The sequence below is a fragment of the Buteo buteo genome, chromosome 10 (assembly GCF_964188355.1).
Source record: "Buteo buteo chromosome 10, bButBut1.hap1.1, whole genome shotgun sequence".
NCBI lineage: Eukaryota > Metazoa > Chordata > Aves > Accipitriformes > Accipitridae > Buteo > Buteo buteo.
Genome location: NC_134180.1, coordinates 39,790,303 through 39,814,046, shown reverse-complemented (window position 1 = coordinate 39,814,046; position 23,744 = coordinate 39,790,303). Strand labels below are relative to the sequence as shown.

Genomic DNA, 23,744 nt, shown 5'->3' with positions numbered 1-23,744 from the left:
TCAAAATACAGTCTGCATAATGCTAACAAACCATAGAACTTAGAAGCCCATTAACGGTGTAAATGAGGAATGTGGCCAGAAGAATCAAAAGCTGGTTTTGACATGCTTGGTTTTATAAACAATAATTAATTTGTTGTGCATAGACCTGCCTGTGCAAAAGCTGCTATTAGAAGAGTTTCTGTTCTTTGCTCACCCACAAGCTGTGGAAGGACCTGTGTGGCAGCCTTGCTCTGACTCCATCTGTCCCTTCATCACTGTATCCCCATTGCAGCTTTCAGGCACGTGTGCCTTTCTCACCGTGCTCTTCTCTGCCAGACTTCCCTACCCCATCTCCTTTTGTTCTCATCTCATTAGGTTACCTAATAATGCTCTTTTTCTTCATTCAGAAATCATGAATTAGAATAATAAACTTGTTGCTATCAAAATATGTGTTTCCAGGCTCCCTTCCAGCCAAAGACCGTATCAACTGTTTAGATGATAGGTTCCTCAGGGTACAGGTCCTCCTGACCTACTTTTATTCAATATCTGATAGGACAAACTCATAGCGGGCCTTTGGGTTTTGAAGCCACGACTTCTGTACTTTTTTGTCGTGTATGGGTTACATGTTCCAAATTCCTCAATGCAAGCATTTATAAAGTGCATGCTTAGGTGAAGGAAGTTATGCCAGAACCTCTGCCTTTGATTTTATAGCAATTATTTGAGAATGCAAGCTATGTGAAGACTTCCTTTCCACACTTATACCTTTAAAGGGATACAGAACATCTAAAGTGATGATTAATATATACAAAATTACATAACTTCAACACTATGGATAAGACTTGACATAGAGTCTGCATTCATCAAGAGCAAATAAATAACTATTGTAAAAAGACCTATAAAGAAATCCTTTTTCTCTTGATCTTTTAATGGAGACATAAGTTAATAAACCCTGTTAAAATGTAAACATATTTTGTGAGCTATTATTCAGAAGTCTTGATGGCTTTTAACTTCAGGATTTTTGAAAGTCTTTCAAATACAGTCCATTCTTTATGAACCATAGCTTCTCATGTCCTGAGATGAAGCCTAAAAAGACAACAGTGATTACATGCTCTATAAAGATTCAGAGGGAAAAGGCTGAGAAAAGAATAGTATGATTGTACTTCTTTGCCACTGCAGCGAGTAATGCAGATTGTATTTTCAAAAAGGGGGGGAAAAAGTTTTGGCAGGCTTCACTAGAATAAGCAATTTAAAAGCTATCACAGAACTATCTTACCAAAAAGACTGTTTTTAATTATGCTTATGGGATGAAGTAATATAAACAAGAAAACAGTTTGATCAGATTGGGCGGATTCTTACACAGTTGAATCTGTTGTGAGGTGATCCAACGGGAACTCATTTTCCTGCAGTGTAAGTTATGTTTATTGTACATTATCCCCATGCTGTATCATGTTCCTCATATATTTTGCTTTATGGGACAAATCAGATAACAGTTTAAGGCTGAGTGGTAGCTGACTATATATATTCCTAGCTAGTTAAACTGCTGGTTGTCAATGGGCATCTTTCATGTGAAAGGCAATTTCAAGGGGATGAGATTCTATCTAACAGAAGTACCTCAAGTACATTTTTATACATGCTCACACACAGTATTTATTTCATAGCTATCTATGCAGAAGATAGATGTGAAAGATACAATTACTGAAAATCCCTCAACCTGCTTGTGTCATGTGATTTTTTTTGGCTCAAAGAAAGGTTTCAAATGATTGTCCCTTACACAAAAATGATAAAAATGATCTTGGTTTTTTTATAAATGCAGTTTTGTCTATTCTTCAATTTCATGTTCTGGAGAGGATTTCATAGTACATGTGCAAATGTTTGTTTATATTTGATACCCAACAAGCAGTGTGATAATTGCCAATTTTTGCTAAATCAATTCCAGCAAAGAGATAATAGTAGATTTTGGTTACTTTATGGCTTCTAAGTTTAAAAGAATTCATCAAAATTAAAAAAATACTAATTGGATATCTTTATGGCTTTTCTGTACATGTTGCATTGAATGTTGAGAAACCAACAAATGTATTTACAGAATAAAAAGGTTGTCTTATAAAGAGAAAATTGGCTGAAAGAAATAATCTTTAATACATATCTATGGTGACATTGAAATTGTGAGGTTGTGATGTTATGAGAGTTACGTTGTTTACTCTGTTATATTGATATAAAATTATATTGATCATATTAACTTTTGTATTTAAAATGTTATCCCTCCTGGCTGTTGATAGATGCAATATCTTTCTTTTTTTTAATTTTCTGTTCTTCATATAAAGGGATGAAAATGGGGCAATGCCTATTCCAGTTCAACTGCCTTGAGACACTTCTGTATAGATTTTGTGTGCCTTCCAGAATAATAATAGTAACAAACTTTCAACCAAATCTGTAAGGGCAAGATACTTGATAATTATTAACTGCACATTCCTTTCAAGTTTCTCAGCGTGCTTTACCAACACTGACTCATCAAAGCTCATAGTGTGTCTTGAGGTAGCTGTAAATACTCCCATATCCAGCAGAATAATGGAGACAGAAGACAATATGAGAGAGACCGAGAAAGGTTTTTAGATGCTTAATGCATACTGATTTAGATAATGTTAAACACTTTTAAAAGTTAGACGTTAAACACTTTTAAAAGTTAGGCCTTACTGTGTTTTCCCCAGGGTCCTTTGTAAAGTGAGGAATACAGCCTACATCTTCTATGGGGACTTTGTTTATAATTTCTTATGGTCCCTTTGTGCAACAGAAGAAAAATTCACTGCAGCAAGAGCACAACTAGGATGCTCTGGCCTGCAAACTGGTTGTCAAAAACAAGGCTGTTTCAAAGCTGCCCGAATATAAGAAAAGAGGCGATGAATTGAAAGCATGACATTCTCCTCTGTTTCTTTGGAAAAAGATCTTAAAGTACAGTAACATAAACAATATCTTTTTTCCTACTATTTTAAAGTGATAGATATGCTGGTTCATGAGCAGTATTTTACCACATGTATATCCAATACTGCAGATATGTTTTCCTCCTAAGCTTATTCTATAACCCCATCCTACTCTGCATTCTGTAATTGTACTGATCCATAGCATACTGGTTTTTTTCCTAGCTGACCTTTGCTTTTCACTGACATTTGCAAAATGTGACTAAATGAAACCAGACTAAATAGATGTTAACAGCAAAATCTTTTTGCTGCTCTTCTTTCCATTAAAAAAAAAATATCTATTTTCTGAAACTGCAGAATGTGAGGACAAATGCAAAAGTTCAGATGTTTGTTCTTACTACACACTACATCCAAATGCAATTAAAGGCATTGACCACTTGTTTATTTTTATGTGCTGATTTACACAAATCTATTCAAAGTAATGAGAAGCCCAGCTGGTACAAATCATTACCAAATGCCTTTCATAGCCACCTTTAGCTGGAGAACATTTGTTCTATGTTAACTGAGAACAAACTGTTTGAAATCATGCTGGAGTCTCTCAGAAGTATTAGACACAAGTTTATCAACTGTTTTGAAAGGAAAAATTAATTTACCTGCTTCCCTATTGCCAGATGTGCATTCTGACAGGTTGTGGTACAACAGATCATAGTGTCTCAATGCAGTGCCCCAGCTTTTGGGTGGAGGGGACATTTCCTTGCTGGGTAAAGCAACCTTGGCAGCAGAAGCTGCTCAACAACCTATTTATTAGTATCTGTACTCCTCCCCTGCTGTTATATTAATATAATGAATTGTTCACAGGTGCTTCAAATGAGGTTTAGATGATCGCTGGGAGCTTTGTTACTCAAACAAGCCAAATTGAAAAGAGCAGATGCAACAGTCCCCTAGCAAAAGTACAAAGTATGACTTAATGAAGGTCATTTTGCACATTTTGGCCTTGGTGACCCTAAGAACAATCAGACTGTCGTTATTTTACTGTTTCTAGACAGAAAGGTGATTGCTTCTTGCCCACTTGCCTTGATTTTTTTTTTAGTTGTCTTTATTACATCATTGGGAGCTCTTAATTGCATCTAATCCTACTCCCTTTTAACTAAAATGAGATAGTTCCCATATGATTGTTGTTAAACTGTGCTCTAAGTCATATCTGAGCTTTAATGCTCTTTTGTGTGGCAATGTTTAAATTACAATGAGTATTCAAACACTAGGCTAGGTGAATAGGTAGTAAAATGGACACTCAGCTGGATATGCAGACCAGGTAAAAGAAAACAGTTAGCAGTCGTGCCAGATGCATGACCTGAATGCTTCCTACAGCTAGTATTTGTACTGTCCAAAGCTTGCGGTTTTCTTCTCTTTCCTTCTTTTGTGGCAAATACAGAGAAACTAACAAACTGCCATTATCCCAGAAAGGCCTGTGTATGCAATTAGCTTTGTAAATGTTGATTTACTGGTCTACAAGGTCTCTTCAAAGGCCATGCATGATGTGAAAGAGCTGCAGTCCCTGGAAGATGAGGTCTGTGTCGTAGATGCGTCGTTCTGAAGTGAAGGTGTCAGCCTAGCAGTTGGCAGAGACCTGGGTCCTTCCCCCTGGCTTTGACACAGATTTCACTGGAATTTTGGAGAAAAACTCACTTATGTCCTATGCCTTCTTTCCTTATTATGGTAACAGGGATGAGGATGTTTTCTTACTAGCCTTTTCAGCTGTGTTTAGTTTATGCATTTTTGAGATAAGGCTTTTCTCTTGCTTTATGTCTTACACTGCTCACCATAAAGGGATTCTGGTCTCAGCTGAAGCCTCTAGGGGCTATAATAATTGCAATAAAAGTGAAGGCTACTGTACCCAAAGAGCCACTTAATGCCTCCCTCCCCCCAAATTGAAGAGAGAAGAGGCTCTTTTCCTTCCCTTTTTTAGATGTTTAAAGGGAATGCACTAAGGTCACAATGTGCATCAAAGGCCTATCTTTGCATCGCTTGACTATCCACTTGGCAAGCTCTCTAATGTGTATACTTTGATAGTTCAGTGACAGATATCACCAAGGAGAAAGGACAGCATTTTAACCTTGAGTACACATTGCAGGAGAAAATTACACAGGGACAGAAAAACCCTGTACAACTCCTGTGCAATGAGCCGAAGAAAAAGATCTTCATTGGGCTTTTTATCTAGAGAGGGTTTTGGAAGGAGCTGCCAAATGCTGTTGTTTTGTAAGAGGGGGTTTATAGTGTGTTCATTCTGGCTGCAAGTGGTCAGTGATGGAGTTACCAACAGGATGCCATTCCTGCCAGCAAATATTGCCAATGAGAGTGAAATTACAGTGTAAACGTGGGCACAATATTCTTTGTTCTGCCCAGAAGAGACATCAGTTTTGTTCTTTCTCCAACAGCGTACATCCTTCTTTGCTCCAACAGGACATAGTGTATTCAAGATTAGCTACAACCTAACTCTTGGGTGGGTTTTAGTGTAAAAGATGTGTATTTGGATGGTTTTCTGGCTTGTGCCTTGCTAGACTTTGTTTATAAAAGTTTACACTGGACTCCTGGGGTAGGTGTTTCTTTCATGCTTATTGGGCTTTATGGCAGAGTCCACAGAGTGGAGCACAGAGGTAATTGTTGAATTCAACCATGAAAACTGCTATTACTTGGTTTCTCTGTGACATCTGTTACATCCTGTTGTGCATGTGATGAGAAGTAGATTTTGTTTCATTTTGAAATCTGTTGGTGAGCTTGAATAGTATCTGAAATAGTTGATGGCTCATCAAAACACACAGAAAATGCTTCCTGAGCTCAATGCAAATAATCTTCTAAAGGTGTAGCAAATTAGTGTTCTATAGAGAGAGGGGTTCATTTTCCAGACTATGTTAGAGGCAAAGCAGTGAGTAGGTGTGTCAGACAAACTGCAAAAACCCTCATGGATTAGAAAAGGAAGATGTTAATAGAATAGGAAAAGCGGGAAGGTGGATTTATGGCTACCTGGACACAAATGTTAGGAACTTCTAGTTTCATTTACTGGTGCTGTTTAATTTCAGCAGATTTTCCCGTGAACTCTACTTTCTCCAATCCAAGCCATGCTCGTGTCTTCACGGGAGATTATATACCAAGCACAAATATGGACAGCGATATGCAGGACTGGAGCATATGTTACTACAGATCTGAAGTTAACATAAGGGCATGAGGCTGAGGAAGCTGCATGCTTCCATTTTCTCATCCAGTATGCGCCCTTGCATATGTGTTCCTGGTCACACTCCTGTAGCTGTGAGTTTTACAGCACTCTTTCTTCCTCATCAACAGGCCAGATGGATCTAGTCTTGCTTACCACCCACTCCTGAGCTGTATTATTTATTGACATTTGTCAGTCCCAAGCACTTACATTTCAATGGAAGGTAACCATTCAGTTGAATGCTATAGATCTTTTGTAATGCTATAGATCTTTTGTAATCCGTTACCTATTTAATCAAATTTGGATTCTGTTCCTTGCTAAAGACCATGTCTATGATGTATTTGAAGTCCAGAGTGAACATGCTTGCATGTTCAAAAGCCTTGTTTTTTTAAAGTATATGGATTTTTCCCTGCTCTGAAAGCTGACAAACATCTTGGTGTTCTTGTTCAATTTATTTTTATGTTGTGGAAACGAACTTCATTGTAAAGGGAGATACACTTAGGCAGATGTTGATGAGAAATGAAGGAATCAGAAAGGAATGGGTTATTCAGCTTAACAATAACTTGGATTTTTTTATTCTGTACATAACCTTGATTTCATGTAACTTCTTCTGTGGATACCGATGCTGCTGTTTTTGTCAGTTTTGCTAGAGGTTGGCATACAGATTCAGTCTTTGATGCACAATATATGTGAAAGTAAGCCTTCTGAAAGTTGCAATAGTGCGTGCTTAGCATGTAAAACTGGAACTTGGCCCTCATATTGGGTTGAAGGGGTGCCATTGTATTCTCTGGTTTGTTGAGTGTTATCCTGATTTGGAGAAATACCACCTTAGCCGGAGAAACCACATATCTGAAAAACTGTCATGTCTTCTATCTATATGCTGCATAGTTTCAAACTGAGCCTTAAGCATATGACAACCATCAGTCTTTTAAAAAATCCCATTTGTTAACCATCTTTGAAATTACCCTGGTTTTGTGGCAGCGGCTGAGGACTCCAAAACTGGGTTGTATAGGTTCTGTCTTGGTTCTGTCATAATTTCCTTTTGAATGTGAGTAAGAAAGCCAGGAAAGCCAGTGACATAGACATTTAGGAACCTAAGGTACCATTTAGGAACATTTAGGTACCATTAAACAGTTTTCTTCTATAGAAAAATAGTATGCATTTGAGATGTTTTGTTAAACCTCTGTGTTTTGTGTCAGGCTAATGTTATAATCTCTTTCAAGTGAAGGATTGTCTTTTTAGATAGACAGTAAAACCCCTTTAGAAATGAAGCCCTGATCTAGTTGACACCTATAAATTTATTACAAAATAAAAATACTTCAAACATCCTTCATTTAAATTGTTATTTGAAGATTTGTATTTTTGCATTGAGTTGCTATGGTGGCACTTGCAATTTACATTTCTGCCTGGAAAGCTTAAAGAGAAAAAAAAATATGAATACCGCACGTCAGAAAGTAATGATTTGTCAAGTTTTGAAATGTACTACAGAAATATCAACTTAGGCAAATATGTTTGGATAAACTCCGGCATGCCCAGAGTTGAGGTTTCCAGACTTGTGCAAACCTTCACTGTGCAGAGTGCCTGGGGACTGGGACCTCCGTCCAGCCTCCTTGCTGGACAAAGAGAAAACGGACATCCCAGGAGCTACTTTTACCTGTATGTTAACTTCATGGTGTGTCATAGGGGTCCCAGAAGCAGAGATCTTGTACTTGAACGGCAGGTGTTAGCCCTGGCAGTTGTTTACTGTTGAGCCACATACATGGAAGTCTTGAGTTCATAAGCAAGTGAACCACCCTCACATAATTCCTCAGTCCTTGGCTTCAATGTGCTCCACAGCCTGAAGGGTGGATGAGCTTTGGGGATGGTCCCATCAGTGTCAGTTCCACTTCTGTCATGAAGGAGCAGTGGCAAATCAGTCAATAATCAGCAGCTGTTGAAGAGGGATTATATCTGGGTTCGGAAATGCTGATGTTGGTTCTGAAATGGCAAAAGAAAACATTTATGCTTTGGTACCCATGAGCTAGACTGAGAGGCTGAACACTCAGAAACATAACGAGAGGGTAAAAGGAAGTGTCAGGATCGTAGATAGTAAAGGCAAAGAAATGTACAAGTTACTATTTATACAATAGATTTTTAAGATATATTATTATTAAAAGGAAAATGATTAAAAATCAATTTCATACTTTCAAAGATAGTTTTACATAGCAGTGGGCTCAAGTAACTTGAAAGTGGGCTTAGCAAGTTTCAAAGGAAACTGTTAGGAATCTTTTCGCATGCCTAACAGAAATAACACATTAAATCTTACTTGAAAACGCCTTGTTCAGCTAGTGCTCATAATACCATGCTGAGGGCATTTTTTCATGATGAGTCTGAGGTTAAGAAAAACACCTACTGAATAACTAGTGCCACTTACTTCAGCACTTGAGTTTTCCTCAGAGGTCTTCTCTCCAATTACTGACCAGATCCAGTGATATTTAACTTATCAGATCTGACAAGAGCTGAACCCAAGGTAGAATGACTGCTTAAACATTTATTTGTGTCAATGACATGTTTAAAACTCTCTGCTTTGTCTAAATATTTAAAGGAAAATATAAAGAGGAAAATGTAATGTGACATAAGAGGAAATGACAAACCTTACTGGTTGAGGACATTCACTACATGCAATTGCTGTATTCTGAATACCTGTTATTTTGGCAGAAATTGAGGGGAATGCAGTCCTAAATATCATGCTTGTCTGTCTCTTTTTAACAAAAATGATTTTTGCAATGGCAAGTGGATCTTTTGCTGTCAAAATCATGGAATATGACAACAGCCAAGATCTTTAGGGATCTCTGAGTCTGAAGTTTTTGATTGTAAAGCTAACATCTGAAAATGAAGAAATAATGAAGATAAATACATACTTAGTAAAAAGAATTTGCAGCACTGTCCAAATCAGAGAGCTTATACGTGTTGACTACTTGTTAAAGTAGACTGCATCTTAAGAGCAAGTTGCAATAAGCTTCCTTCTTGGAGAAGTGGACAGTTTAAAACAAAATCTCCAAACCCCCTTTTACTGTCTAATTCAGAATAAAGGCAAATTTCAAAATTCTCTATAAAGCAGATCTGTATTTTCCATGGGTAAATAGATTTTTCTATAGTAAATATACATTTTTCCATAGTAGATACACTTAGCTGTCAGTTTATGTGTGTTTGAACTAGTATACTTTCCAAAGTAATAAGGAACGTGTGGGCTTTCAGTATATAAGAGATGCTGAAAATTTTCTTCATCTGTGAACTTTTCCTAGAAAAGAGCTTATTTAATTCAGAGATTTCTCTATGTGGATCATCAGTGATGTCTGGGGGGGGATGAGAGAACAATGGAATTCAGAATGTGTGCATATATCATGCTCTTAGCAACACATTCTCTGTTGGAACCTGACACTTATGTTTGCAAAAGCAAACCCACTCTAAATTAGTTTGCAGTTAATTGGCTGTGAAGGGAAATGCACCTTGCCAAAAAGGATTTGAAATATGAAGCTGTTTGGATTTGTGAAGAAGTTGATCGCTGTACTTGAAGAATCACAGACTCTTTTATGGGCATCTGGGAAATAATGTGGTTCATAATCTCCAGCGCTTTTGCAAATTCCATTATTTGGCAAGACAGGCACCTACTTGCTACCATCTACTTGAAGACAGATTTTAGAGGGGCAGTCTTAGAATGTATGTTGGAGCTGTTCATTTGAAGTTGAGGAAAGAGATTTCATTAGGGTTAGTTCAGTAATGTTTTGAATATGTGATGGAGAGTAACAGGAGCTAGCAGACACAACAATAAGATCTTTTTTCTATTTTTCCTCCTGGGACTGAAAAAGGAATGAATGGTCACATGTAACAATGGTTACTGTCTGTGTAGTGTTATATATCCTTGCATGTCTCTGTGGTCTTTCGAAATATTAGTGGAGAAAGTCTCATAGTAGGCCTGTGTGTAGAGATGGACATTAAGAAAAGTATAGTTGGCTTATCCAAGGTCACACAACCAGTCAGTGACAGAGCTGGGATTTGAACCAAGCTCCTGAACCCTTTTTGCATGTCTAACTACAAGATCGTGCCATCTTTTTTGCGATACACGAAAGGAAGAGTCCCTTCTGTGACCAAGCTGTAAATACAGTAGGAGCATACAAAGGTATACCTTCAGAAACCAGTGATAAGTCTCTGGAACTTTCAAGACTTAATTTCATTTTCAGTATTTTTACTTGCTGGTTTTTAAGAGATATCTGGGACTTTTCAGGATAATACATGTTTCACCAGATTGCACTGTGTGGTGAAGAATTATCATAACCTCTTCCTGATGTGCCACTGCCAGAAGATAGAGGGGCTTCTCATTTTCCATGAAGGATCACCACAATTCTTCTGCATAGATCTTTTTGATGGGCAAGAGTAGAGTTCAGCAACATGTTCTGTTCAGTCACCTATCAGCTGAGTAGGTATAAGTAGATGAGAAAATATCCATAATAGATCTCTAGTGAACTGAAAGTGCTGAGTTTCTTCCCATTTGAGAAAATAGAGGATGAATACCAAATCGTGATTAATTCTGCTGAATGGCTAAGGAGCTAACTGTGTGGCTACAATGGTAAGAGATGGGCTACCATAGCTACTGATAACGCAGTAGGTATTATTTTCAGTCAGTGCCTAATTGCCTTAGAGGAACTTATTAGACTGAAACCACTCTTGTGTGAGGAACTATTAATGTAGAGTATCTTGAGAGTGATCAAGATGATCCTGCTGTGGGCTACAATATAGATCAGTAAATGTGAAGACTGGTTTTGTGAGGAAGCTAACATTTTGAGAGCTCGATTGGCAAGGGATGGTCTGCACATTGTGCTGTATTTTAGTAAGACTTTAATAGAAGAAATAATGGCTGATTCTCTTTTCAAATATTTGAATACCCACTCCAAAAATCACACTTGAATCAAGTAAAGTGTAGCAAATATCTTTTGCTGCTAGATTCTTTTAAAGCACCACCTGAAGTTCATTCTTGAACAATGCCCAAAATTTCTCTGTAACATTGTTTGGTAGCCCTTTATAATTACCACAGCTTGAGATATATGAATTAGTTTAATGAAAATAACACCTATATTCCACCTCAGAGAATGTCCAATTCTCATTAATACTAATAGTTGTTACACATGTGCACTGAGAATAACCTTACAGGTTTTATGGCCTAGTGATTTACCATTTCTGCAAGATGATTCTAGTTTTACAGTGTGGATACTATCTTAGCATTTCATGTGAGAAACACATAGGCTTGCAGCTGGACAAAACCCAGTGGATTAAATAAAAGAAAACTTTCTTCTCCTTGGCCAAATAGAACGCTAAAAATTTCCATCAGCAGAGCAGATTTTAGGAATGGAAGCTCTGGAGATCCATCTTGCAGCAAATGTTCCTCATTTGGGTCTGCTCTGAAAGGAAACGAGCTCCATTCTTAGCTTGTATGCCTAACCAGGGTTAGCTGATGCTGATTAACTTGCCTATGAGGTGAAAGCGGGAAGTTTTTTGAGTAACCTTTTCTTAGGGGGTCAGAAAACTTGACTCTGAATTATCAGTGAATTCACTTTCAATAATTACGCTGCAAATTATCCCTTATTTCCAGGTAAACGTTTTTGCTCTGTGCGGCACTTCTTATAGCGGTTTACTAGCAACTGCAGTTCCTATTGTAAATTGGGTAGTATAACAAATTACTTAAAATCCAGGTGTGCAGGTATCAGTAGTGGATCTTTTAATGTTATTTTGAGGCAATTCTTTAAACATTTTATGCAGTGCTCTTGGTTGTAACATTAAATTCATCCCTATCTCAACCAACGTGTACCAGAACACATAAATAGCTTATGATCATTGTCCTGTTAGCTCAAATCTAATCAAGAATTAAGAAGATAGTACTACTTTCCCTTCAGCTGTTTTAGCAAGTACTAAGGGACTGAGTGCTGCAGAGGTAACTATTCAACACACTGGAAAAATAGTTTAGAGAACTACTTTTTTAGGTTCCTATCTTCAGCTCCTCTAGCTGGTTAGTGATTAGTGGAAATGACATCTTTGGCCTACAGTTCTTAATAAACAACTCTTAATGGTTTATCACTTAATCTGTGATGATATAGTACATCATCAGAAAGGAGAATATAGGAATGCTGACTTTAAATAAGCTTTACAGATAAAGACAAAAGAAAGCTATGCCAATCATTACACCAAATTTCTTGCTCTTTTGCATCTTGGTCATGTTTTTCACTAGGGACGAGGAACTGTGACCATATAAATGTTCTCATGTGAGAATTTGTGTTGCAAAGTTATGGCCTAAAAAATATTTTACATTAAAACAGAGCAGATTGCTTATGGCAACTCCTGCATAATGAAGGAACACAATGAAGAACTGCAGTTCATATTGCTCTTCAGGTCTGTTCTATTTTCATAGTTTTTTTTTAAAAGTAGAAAATTGCATTGTATAATTACAAGTTCATTTGCATTCATATTACAAGCTCTGAGCTAGTACAGTCTTCTATATTTAAAAAATATTGTTAGCAAGTGTGACTTGCATCCATAAATTTCAGAAATGGGAATAAAGTTTACACTTATTCAAAGTTCCTTCTCTTCTTAGTCAAGAGCTAGGACCCTTCCTGTAAACTGCAGGACCTCAGGGAGGCCGGCAACATGGCAAATGCAACTTCATTTTATAGTGTAGTGGGCAGGGGTGTAGAGCACTTCATTTACTGTTTCCCCAACAGAAAAATATGCCTTTTGGGAACTGAGGATCACCACATTATATTGGACTTAATACTTATAGGCAAGCATAGCCACAGGTCATCTAGAGGATACTGTCGTATCATTTCCTAATGGAAGGCTGACTTCTGTTACTTTATTTTTTTCTTAAGTTCTTTGTCTTCCTGAGATGGCGAAATTCTCAGCAATAGGAAATATTGCTGCAATTAAGTTTACTACTAGGACTTGATTTTTTTAATCCACATTAGAATAAGTGGGTTCAATTGATAATCCCGCCTTTCATTTCTGTAATAAATGGAATTAAAGAAAACAGATCTATAGTAAAAGTCACCATTCCATCAACTACTTCTATAAATGTGGTATGACTTTTGAAGTACGTTTTTGTTAAGTCATAAAGGTTATTAGATTACTTTATCTTTTATGCTTAGTACCTAATGTGCTATGGAAAGAATAATTGAGGAAGATGAAACTGAAAATGTTTGAGAATGTTACCAGATCTTTGCACGCACTTTCAATAAATCTGTTTGCTCAGCCTTTCCCTCTGCTCTTGGATGGGTGCTCCCTGCCCCGTTAAGCACGTTGCCACATTGGTTCAGATCTCCTGCCTGTCAGTTGGAGGTAAAATAACCTGTGGACATCTTTCTACCTTGTGGGCGTCTTGGTGATGCTCCTTGACTGTCATCTCGAAGAGTGCATATCAGCAGTTAGGTATTTGCGTGCCCGGCATTAACATCTCGCTCGTAATTTCTGATCAGATCGGATGCTCTGTAATGGTTTGAGCCCTCTTCCCTGTCAGCCAAAGGAGACGCTGCCACTCAGACCCGGGAGGCGAATGAGATCTATCTGGAGGCTGAAAAAAAGCTTTTCTTTTAGTCATTTACTTCAGTTAGCTAGAGCAGAGCTACTTTTATGCCTTGATTGGAGATAATACTAGTGAAATAGCAATAACCTCGCGAATGTACTTCTCTTCTGTATGTAAATCCTTTCAGGAAGTGCATGACAGACTCCGTTCTCTGTGGGTCTCCGTTTGTAAAGAAGCTGTTATCACAGAATAAGTTTAATGGGTCGTGAATTTTGTGTTGAAAGGAGAGTCTCTCTATGACTTCTGATCTGCCTGCAATAGACCTATTGGCTCGGCAGCAAGTGCATTAGGCTAAATATGCTTCCTCCATTGACTCTGAAGGTAACAGCCCTAAATGCCTCATTAAATTTTCATGGGTGACTGGGAGAAGCCATGAGAAAAACACCACACTAGCAGCAGTCTGACGGCCCCCCGATACCCCCCCCCCCACCGCCCCCCCTCAGCGTGCACCACACGGGCCGTGGGCCACCAGCTCCCGGGTGGGGGGCCAGCCTGGCCACGGCCGCTCCCCTGCGGGCCCGGAGCCCCGCGGCTGTGAGGAAGGGCCGGGCCGGGGCGGGGTAGGGGGGGGAGAGACCGTGTTCGCGGCGCCGCGGCCGGGTTTCACGCGTGGGCAGGGGCCGGCGGGCCGCTCTCCCGCCCTGACTGACTGACTGACTGACTAACCGCCCTCCTCCACCCCCCCCTGACGGGGAAGCCCCTTTCGCCGACACCCCTAGGTGACCGCTGCCCTGGCCGCGGCTCCAGCGCGGTGAGGCGGGAGCCGGGCGGCCGTGAAGGGGCAGGGCGGCGCTGAGGGGAGTTGGGCGGCGGGGCCGCCAGCCGCTCCCTCACACCACGGTTGCCCCCGAGGCGAGGGACAGGTTGGGGGCGAGCGGGCGCGCCGTCCTCCCCCCCCGCCCTGAGCGGGAAGAGCCCAGCCAACCCCCCCCCCCCCCGCTCCGGCTCCCATCCCGCCCCGGCCGTCCGCCTTCTCCCTGCCCAGCTGCACCAACGGCGCCGAGATTCCCAGCCCTGGGAGAGGAGGAGGAGGAGGAGGAGGAGACCGACCCCTCAGCAGCAGCTTTCCTCCGCCACACACCTCCCCTTTTCCCCTCCCTCTGGCCTCAGCGCCGCACTGGCGGGGGCCGGAGAGGGCAGGCAACGCGGGAAGGCGGCTCTCCCAGCATGGGCGAGCCATGTGTATCCTAAGGAATAACAGCAGCTGCTGCGCCCACGATGGGGAGCAGAGGAACGCGAGGAGGAGAGGGCTCGCTGGGGCAGGTGAGGGCGCCGGCTCCCTTCTCCCTTCGGCGGCCGGGGAGGGGGGTGTGTGAGTGCCCGATCTTCGGGCGAGGCGGCAGGTGCGGCTGGGGGGGCAGCGAGCGGGGCGGGCGGCTGCGCCCCGGGGTGCCCGGCGGCGGGGTGCGTTGGTCCCTCGTGTGAGGGGAGAAGCCCCTCTCCCCGCAGCGGGCAGGGGAGGGCGGCTGCTCTCCGGAGGAAGTTTTTTTTTTGCCCGTGTTTCTTCCCCCCCCCTCCCCAGCTCTCTCCCGTCACCCGGAGCGGGGAAAGGGCTGAAACCTCCTGCGAGTCGCGGGAACTTGCCGGTTTGGAGGGGAGCGGGGTGCGCGGCTTTCCTTCTCACAGCCGAGTCGCGGGGTAGAGGCGGTCTCTCTCTCACACCCCCCACCAGCCCGGACGCACTGTCCCCTGGCGGGGGCAAGGAAAAAAAAAAAAAAAAAATCGAAGAGGGACCCACAGGCGCGATGCGGCTGCGGGATTTCCACCGCCGCGACCCCCCCCCCCCCCCCCCGGCCGTGAGAGCCGCGCCGTGCCGGGGGGTCCGCGGGGCTGCCCGGGCTGGGCGTGCAGCCGCTCCGCTCCCAGTAGCTTCAGCCGCCGCCGCCCGCCAGCTGGAAGCGCCGATTGCACCTTCGGTCGCGGCTGTGCCCCGCTTCCCGCGGCGCGAAGCCGGGGGGAGGGGGCGGGAGGAAGGCGTCCCCCCGCTGCCTGTCAGGGCCGCCGGGCAGCGGGCCCGGCTCCCCCCCCCACGTCGCTCCCACCCGGCAGGGAGCCCGGCGGCGGGCTGGGCTGCGCCGTCGCTGCCTTCCCCGGGAAGGTGCAGCGGGGGCGGCAGACGCCGCGCTGAGGAGCGGCGGGGAAATGGCGCCTGGAGCTGAGGGGCCGCTGGCCGGCGGCGGGACGCCAGCTCGCCCTCCCGAGCCGGGGGAGCTCCTCGGCAGCGCGGTGCTTGGGCCACAGGCCCTCCGCGGGAGCCGGCGGCTGGTCCTCGGCGAGGAGCTCCCCCCGCCCCGGCCCCCGCCTTCCAGCGGTGGGCGGCCAAGGAAGTGGGTGTGAAGCGGAGAGTTGCGGTGTGGGGGCTGTGGGTTCACGCGCCTCGCCTTTACGGCGCTTACTTTGGGAAGAACGACAAAAAAAAAAAAAAACAAACCCTATCTGAATGTTTCGGGTGCTTTTTTGTGCCTGAGCGCGGCCACCGAGTCACCAGGACCGTCTTGACAGGCACCCTTGAATTAGCTGAAGTTCAAAACGCGCTGCTCCTCGGCTGCCGTCCGCGGGAAGGTGCGCGCAGGGGCTCGCTGCCAGCCTGGATCAGGACAGTCGTGACAGATCCTGCAAGGACTGGCAGGACAAGCACGGGACTGTAAACTCTCCAGGAGCCAGAGCCACCTCTTTCTTTTGTGTTTTGCAGGGTGTTTCGCACCACGGGAGCTCATACTCATGACTGGCACATGTCAAACGCCTCTATGAATGGTAAAATAGTGGGGTGGGGAACTGGGACCAGTATTCATCTGAACAGTAAATAACAAAACTTGTTTCTGATTTGGACAGTCGTGGAGCTTGCAGATGAGCGGAAAGTTTTTAATTTCCCTATGAACTTCTGTTTTATTGTACATTTCAAACCGGTTAATTTAATTTTTAGGTCTTTCCCCAAAGTAGTTTTAAAAGCAAAGTCCTTGGAACTCTGCCATTTGTCTAAATTCTGAATGCACGTCTGAAGCATTTAATCATGTTTATTGTTTTCAACCACTCAAACGGAATAAAAATTACTTATCGTTGATGAAGCTTATCTTGCAAGCTGTTTCACAGTATGTTTCCGTTGCAAGACACAGTGCTGTGTTAAACTACTGATGATTGTATTGTTTATTGTTCTTTCATTCTCCTCCCTACCCCCCCATAACGCCGGTATCAATCTGTTCCTTACTGCTATACTCAAAAATAATGGAAGAGCAAGTTTTTACCAGTTAGTTTGATATTTCTACTCCTATTTGAGATTTATATCTTTTATATTTGCCCTTAAGCTATGTTTCATTGAGTGTGCTAAAGGCAGCTGATACATTAAAAAAGGAATTAAGGCACAAAGCTAAACAGTGCTTTCAAACTCTTCAAATGAAACTGTAGGTGGAATTAGTGCTGGATTCACAGTCATTGTTTATTTCTATAGCTACATACATAACGCCTTCCTGAATTGTAAAATTCCTTGCCCCTTTGTCATTACCACTTTGTTTCATTACACATTTAAAACGCAGTATTCACATTGGTCTAGAAGTTCAGATTTATTGTTTGGAGTGTTTTGATACAGATGCTGATCTTGGACTATATCTCATAGGTGGTTTTGCTGCACTTTAACAGTATCTCAGCACAGTGATGGAGGACACCATCATGTTTTCTTGTAGGATTACCTTCGGGACTTTAGTGACTGCACACATCAGTGGTTTCATCTTAGGAGGATTGAAATTGATTTTCTTCTTTTTCTTCTTTTTTTAGCTCAGCTAGTGAAAGACCCTGTGTATGTCCTTTGACCTGTGGCCTCACATGATGAAGTGACACCAGTAGTGGAGGATGTAGACTTGAAGTAGCTGCTACTAGGGCTTCAAAAGTAGAGGTACCAGAATGAACACACTGTCCTGGTGGTCAGCCTGCTTGGTTCTTTGGGCAAGGCACAGGTTTTTTTAAATACACATTGGAAGACCCCTGCATATATGTATCAAAATAATTTTAAACCATAAACCTTGTGATTCTTTTTTAATACTTTTGAGAGGTTCTTGCTTGAGCAAAACACAGGAAGACTGACCTTTCCCTCTCATCCGTAACAGACCCATTTTCTTTTAAATATTTTGGATTTCAGATTTTGCAAGATAGTTGTGTTGAGTTTAGGAACAGTTAAGCTACTCAGTTAAATATTGATTAGGTGGGAGAATCTCTATTTTTACAATTGTGTTTACATTTTAAAGTGATAGCAAATACTAGTAAAGAGGACCAAGATTTTCTAGACTTTATAGATCAAATTAACTTTCCCAGTCAATATTTGGTCAAGGTCTTGATGGTTAAAGTTAACTGTCCAAGTCAATGTTTAGTCAAGGTAATGACTTGATTTTTGTAAACACTACCCGAGCATTCTTGCAAAATTAATCAGAGTTGCTGGATCACAATGCGTTTGCTCAGCCAATTACTTAGGAATAAAAGTATGTTATTACATGGTCTCTCATATGTCCTGTACTATTAGGTGTTATTTCAGTGGTGCTTGCCTTCAGCTCTTCTGTGGCTTCGTTCTTGCAGTACTAGTTCTACCTTTAAAGCAGTTATCTGTACGAAGGATTTGTGAGATGAAGTCAGTCATGTACTATCCTGTTTTTATAGGTAGGAAGATGAGGCACAGAGATGCCAGGTGCTGGCTCCCGAAAGGAAGTGTAAAGCCTTGCAACGTGTAGTGCAGCAGCAGCAATGTTTACGTATGTAGTTCCAAGAGAGTGTTTCAGGAGCCTGTGCTGGGCACCCAGCTCCTTGTACAGTGTGCAGGAAGAGGTGGGCACTTCTGATAAAGCAGTCATTGGATAAAATATGAAAGCAGTTGTGGTGTCTGGGACAAAAACGATGAAATTGAGTATTTGGTACATCGGTACTTGCAGCACTAGATTGAAGCATATTGTGATGTGGGAAAGAATTGGAAATCTCTATTACAGTTCTTCCTTTCTTTGGTTGAACAGGGATCTTCATTCTTCCAGAACTTAAGTCTCTTAAACTGACACTAAAATCACAGTCTGGACTTCAATTGTGCCAGTGTTGTGGGTTTTTTTTTCTTTCTTTCTTTCTTTCTTTTTTTTTTTTAAATTGTACCACTTGCAAATGCATTCTATGCAATTACATGGGTATTAGAGTAGATACTCATTAGGATTTTACTAATCTGAACCTCAAGTGCTGTTCTGCAAATTTGCCAGCCTTTGTAAGGGAGTGCTTGACTTCATCAGCTGCACTGTTTTATTATGAGTATTTTGATACAGCAGAATGAAAAGCATATATTCTAAACCAAGTAATTAATCAGATTTAAACACTTTCATACTTTGACTTGTCGCATAGAGAATCTGCAACTGTGTATTTTGCCCTTAACGCTAGTTTTTACCCAGTGTAGCAACAGCAAAACTACATTTCATGGTGGCGGTTTAAGAATTTCATCCATGAATCAGTCTTCCATTTCTGTTTAAAGGCAGCAGAATTGTCACAACTTAGAAAAAGTGAGTAAACCCAATATTGGAAGTTACAGAAAAGCTAACCATGTTTACTGTGTGCAACCTCATCTTACACAGCCATCAAACACATTTTCAAGTGTTACAGGTATAAGAAATGTTCACTGGTTTTAACTGTTCAGTATGAAACTTCCCATTCTTCTGTTTGCAAAGAGCTTTCAATTGTTTAAGCAACAAACTTTGTAAGAATTTGTGTGAAAATGATTGTAGTGAGAAGTCCCTAACTGTCTGTATTTTCAGTGGTTCAGTCACACACAGAAATCGTGTCAGAATCTGCTAGCATGAGCCTTGCTGGTTACGGTGGGGTCTGTGCAACCGATTTTCAGTGGTGGATCTGTTTCAAGATGTGTGCCATTTTGAAGAACCAGATCGGAGAGAGACCTGTCAGCATTGTCTCTTAATCAGTAAATTGCTTTCTGAGGAGTTAGAGTGAAGCTCATGCCCTGGGATGACCAGTTGTGTGTCTGTGCAGGTGCAGAGGCTGTAGGCTGTCATGTCCCCAGCTGTGGGGAAGCAGCTAGCCAGGAGTAGCTCTTTAGACTCAGCTGCATGTCCTAACCAGATCTGTCCACAGTGGAGCAACAGGACTGCTGAAGGGCTACTTGTCACATCTTGTGCTGACTCAGTCCTCTTCTTAGATATGTGAAGTAGTTGGCGTGGTCTTATGGCCCTTGGAGGCGTGAAGATTTACTTCAGTTGCTTATAGAATCAGAAAGGGTGATAACTGTGGGTAAGCTTTTAAAAATGCAGTGTTCCTGAGCAGGAGAAGCCTGCTGGGGACCAGGCTCAGAGCAGAGTTGTCAGCCTGTAATCCTTTGCACTTTCTACAGATAGTGCTTCTCCTGTCATTCCATTACTGTTGGTTTAATGAGGATGCATAAATTGTTACTTTTCTTAAGGATATATACAATGTAAAAAAATAGGGCAGTGTAATACCTAAGTACACAAAAGCACTTGCGTTTTTTTTTTGTATTGAATTTTGTGTATTAGTGTCCATGGATACATGTATGTATGTGTTATATATGGGCAAAGACTTATTAGCTGCACTTTTTATTACGTAAAGATTTCTCAGGTCTTCAGATATTGTCAGGTGGTTACACTGAGAGATTTCCAACACCCCACCCCCCCCAATAGTGATTACTCTTGTGGGTAGAAGAATAGCATCAGTTTCTTGAGAGTCTTTGCAATTCCCCAAGCCTGAAGGCAAATGAATAGAAATTTAGTGGACCACCTAGTTCTTGACACAGAATCCTCCAAAGAGGAGTCTGACCTAATTTACATTGTATTGAATCAAATAATCCTATTGTGCATGTGTGCTTGCCGTTTTGTTTTCTTTTAGCAGGCATATTGCTGTCTTGCAAAACTTCAGATTTAGATGTTAGGCAATGTCCCTGTGGTTTTAGTAGGTGCTTTTTCTGTGAGTAGTTACCGGAAAATTACATTTAGAGGACATTTGTGAAAAGGCAGACAATCAAGACGTAATACTAAGGCTGGTAGAATTATTCATACCTGAATGTGAGTATATCATTGTTTAGTACTGAGGGTAATCAGGAGTCCTCTAATACAAAGTCCTCCCAGTAGTACTAAAGATGGAGCTGGAATCTCCCCAGAATGCTCTTTGTAGCAAAAAGCAGTATAAGTATCTTTGTCATCAGCGTGATAGGGATACTGGTAGGTGTGCTTTGCTGTGGGTGACTGCTGCACTTCATCTTTGCAGGGTTGCTGATGATAAGTGGTACTGAATGTATTTGTTGGGGCCAGCATGCTTTGAAGCTAATTGGGAGCTGATTAGCATCCAGGCACTGCAGTTGTGGCCTCTTAAAGCAATTCCTGGTGTGCAAATCCCTTTTCTGGTGTTATTCTCTAGGTAGTAGGACCCATCAGTCTATCTGTGTAAGGTCCAAAGATACACTCTGAAGCTTATCAATCTGTCTACGTATGTTTATGTTGTGGAAAAACTTTTTAAACCTGCACAGTTTTATTCTTGGAAAGCTTAGGAAAGCTGTGGGTCTGCAGAAATTCAAGATCATAGCAACAGTTACCTGAAAACAGTTCTTTGCTCTTAGAGTAGGTATCCCAGCTGCAGGTCTTTTAGGCTTACTCAGTGTCATTCAGGGAGGTTTTGCTTAAACCTCTTCTGACAGCAGTTGCTTTTTTGCTTAAAAGTGTATCTCTTCCCTTTTAAAATGTAGTATTCAAAGCCTTTTGGCTTTCCAGCTAGGGATGTGTCTTCCCCTCCACTTTCATTTTAGGCCAGCTGAACGTAAACACACCTTTAGAATGGGTGAGTGATTAGTGAGTTAGTAGGTTAGACAGTCACTGAGTGACTCTTCTTGTTTTAGGTCTCTGCAAAATAAGAAAGATCTTCTTTTTCAGCTGTGGAACAAATTGTATGAAGCTGCACTTTTCTTGGACTGTGTGTGGTCAACATGAGAGAGAGAACAGAATAATGTGCTGTATAGTGTTCTTAGCCCATGTTAATGATACTTGAAACCAAAAGAGTTTTTATCTTCTGGCTGTCTTTAAGATTCTGAACATACTTAACTAGGAAGAAAATCCACAGTCTGAAGGTGATCGGTTACAAAACTTTAAAATAATTTTTTTTAAATGGAAAAAAATTGCATACTGAACAATAATGGGTATTAAGAATGTCAGTTGATAGAACTTTTAAATAGTACTATATGATTTGAAATGGCTGCTTTCCAATAAGCGCAAGAAGTTTCAAAGTTGCAGTGGATTTTGCAGTGTTACTATATTCAAGTCATGGGAAAATTTCTTTTTCATTGTATCTGGTCATCTGATTTCATACCTGCACTCATAACAACTGCTTTTGGTTAAAAGTTGACATACTAATGCACAGCATAAAGTAGCTTCTTAAACATATGGTGGTCTTAGTTGTACCTACCAAAATTAATTTTATCAATCAATTGAAATGTTTAAATGAGATTATTGACATTTGTAGCTTCACATTTAGAATTTGGAAAAGCAAAGGCTTTAAATATGCCCATTTGAAAATGAAGAACTTGAATTACTGGGAATCCTATTGATGTAATGCACATTTCTCATTTTTCTTTTACATAACTGTCTTCTAACCTGTTGACAGATTGGTTACTTAAAGAATAGCAGGCATCATATTGGTAATTTCTCAACCTAAATAATTACAAATTTTTTTCAGTACTTAAAGTAACTGAGGGGGAAAACTGTAAGAGATGTCTGTACATCATACAAAAAAAAAGTTTCATTTCGGTTCCTAGATACTTGAGATGCAGCTCTTAATAAAGTATGCTAAAATGGCAAAGAAAAAGAACAACTCAACTTGCTTCACCTTCATTGGATTTATTCACGTGCCTCAGGTGGTTCCTGAGATGAAGCCAGAATGAAGAGATCCAAGCCGGCAGGATTCAGTGCTCATGCAGAAGCAGACAGTGTGTTAGTAATTTGACAGCATTTCCAAGACCTGTCAGTCTCTGCCTGGAGACTGGCCGTAACAGTTCAATTGGCATGTGCTTTTTGCCAGATTAACATGTAGTAGGTCACTTGAATTCTCCCCTTATTGAGTTCATACCTTTCCTTTAATTCTCTCACAGTAATCTGTCAGTATTGATGGGAGGAAAGAAAAACTTACTCTGTATTTACGATGGTGGGTATTCTTAACAGGTAGTTAGCGTGAAGAATTTCAGTTTTATCTTCTTTTTGATTTCTTTTTGTAACCTTTACCAACCAAATAATTTTTAACATATCGTATTTTGCTTGTGGCTGTGGTGGTGTAGGAGACTCTGCTTCCTTGAACTTTGCTAGCTCTTGAAGTTAATGGTGATGGGCTGCTAGTGCACTGATAGCATGGACTTCAGTGCATTGCTGCAAATAGAGGATTCTGGGCTGGAATTTCCAACTAGCTACTTAATTAAGCCAAGCATAAAGGTAATTAGGAAAAAAACAAAGTACTTTTAAACTTTAATGCAGTCCAGCTGATATTCATGAAACTGTACTGCTATTTAGTTCATCAATAGTCAATGCAGTGAATTTTATTAATATTTAATTTATAAATATTTCAATTTTCCCTTTCATTCCTTTATGTAACAAAATAGTTAAGTTAGTTTTATTGTTACTGACTTTTATGTCAGTTTTCTTCAAACTCTGAAGTATATTAGCAAATTCAAACCTTTTAATGGCAAGATTAGATGACCTATTAGATGTTCATGTCTTATCTGTAGCAGCTGTACCACTAATACCAAGGGTTGTCCCAGTAGCTGGGGTTTTTTTTCTTTTCTTTTTTAATATAATTAAGGTTTTCCCATACTAGGATTTTCTTCCCTAAATGTGCATGCAGTTTAAAATCTGGTCAGTGTGCCACAGTAACACTGGCAGTATCATCTGGAAATGTTAATGCCCCTGTTTATTGTTTCAAAACACCTGGTAGTTGATTGCAGTAAAGACTCCCCCTTTTAATTATGCTATAATTAATACAAAACAAATCAACAGGAAGTGCTACTTCACACAGCATGTTGGCAGTT

The 23,744-nt window shown here is 41.1% G+C and overlaps 1 protein-coding gene and 1 long non-coding RNA gene across 3 annotated transcripts in view; one reads left to right on the top strand and one right to left on the bottom strand.

Annotated features, from left to right (window-relative positions):
• Nucleotides 1–6,653: 6,653 nt before the first annotated feature.
• On the bottom strand, nt 6,654–15,622 carry LOC142035266 (uncharacterized). 2 transcript variants are annotated; one of them, XR_012651843.1, is made up of 4 exons: nt 15,290–15,622; nt 13,793–13,881; nt 13,490–13,693; nt 6,654–8,076 (listed from the first exon to the last, which is right to left on the bottom strand). It is a non-coding gene; the product is annotated as an uncharacterized LOC142035266 (long non-coding RNA). The 2 variants fall into 2 exon arrangements; XR_012651842.1 differs by having other exon boundaries at nt 13,490–13,881.
• Nucleotides 15,623–16,395: 773 nt separating this feature from the next.
• The window catches only part of DAB1 (DAB adaptor protein 1), a 164,945-nt gene continuing 157,596 nt past the window's right edge, over nt 16,396–23,744 (top strand). Inside the window, exon 1 of the mRNA XM_075037198.1 lies at nt 16,396–16,459. The gene's annotated coding sequence lies outside the window, so the exon portion shown is untranslated. The remainder of the gene's footprint in view (nt 16,460–23,744) is intronic.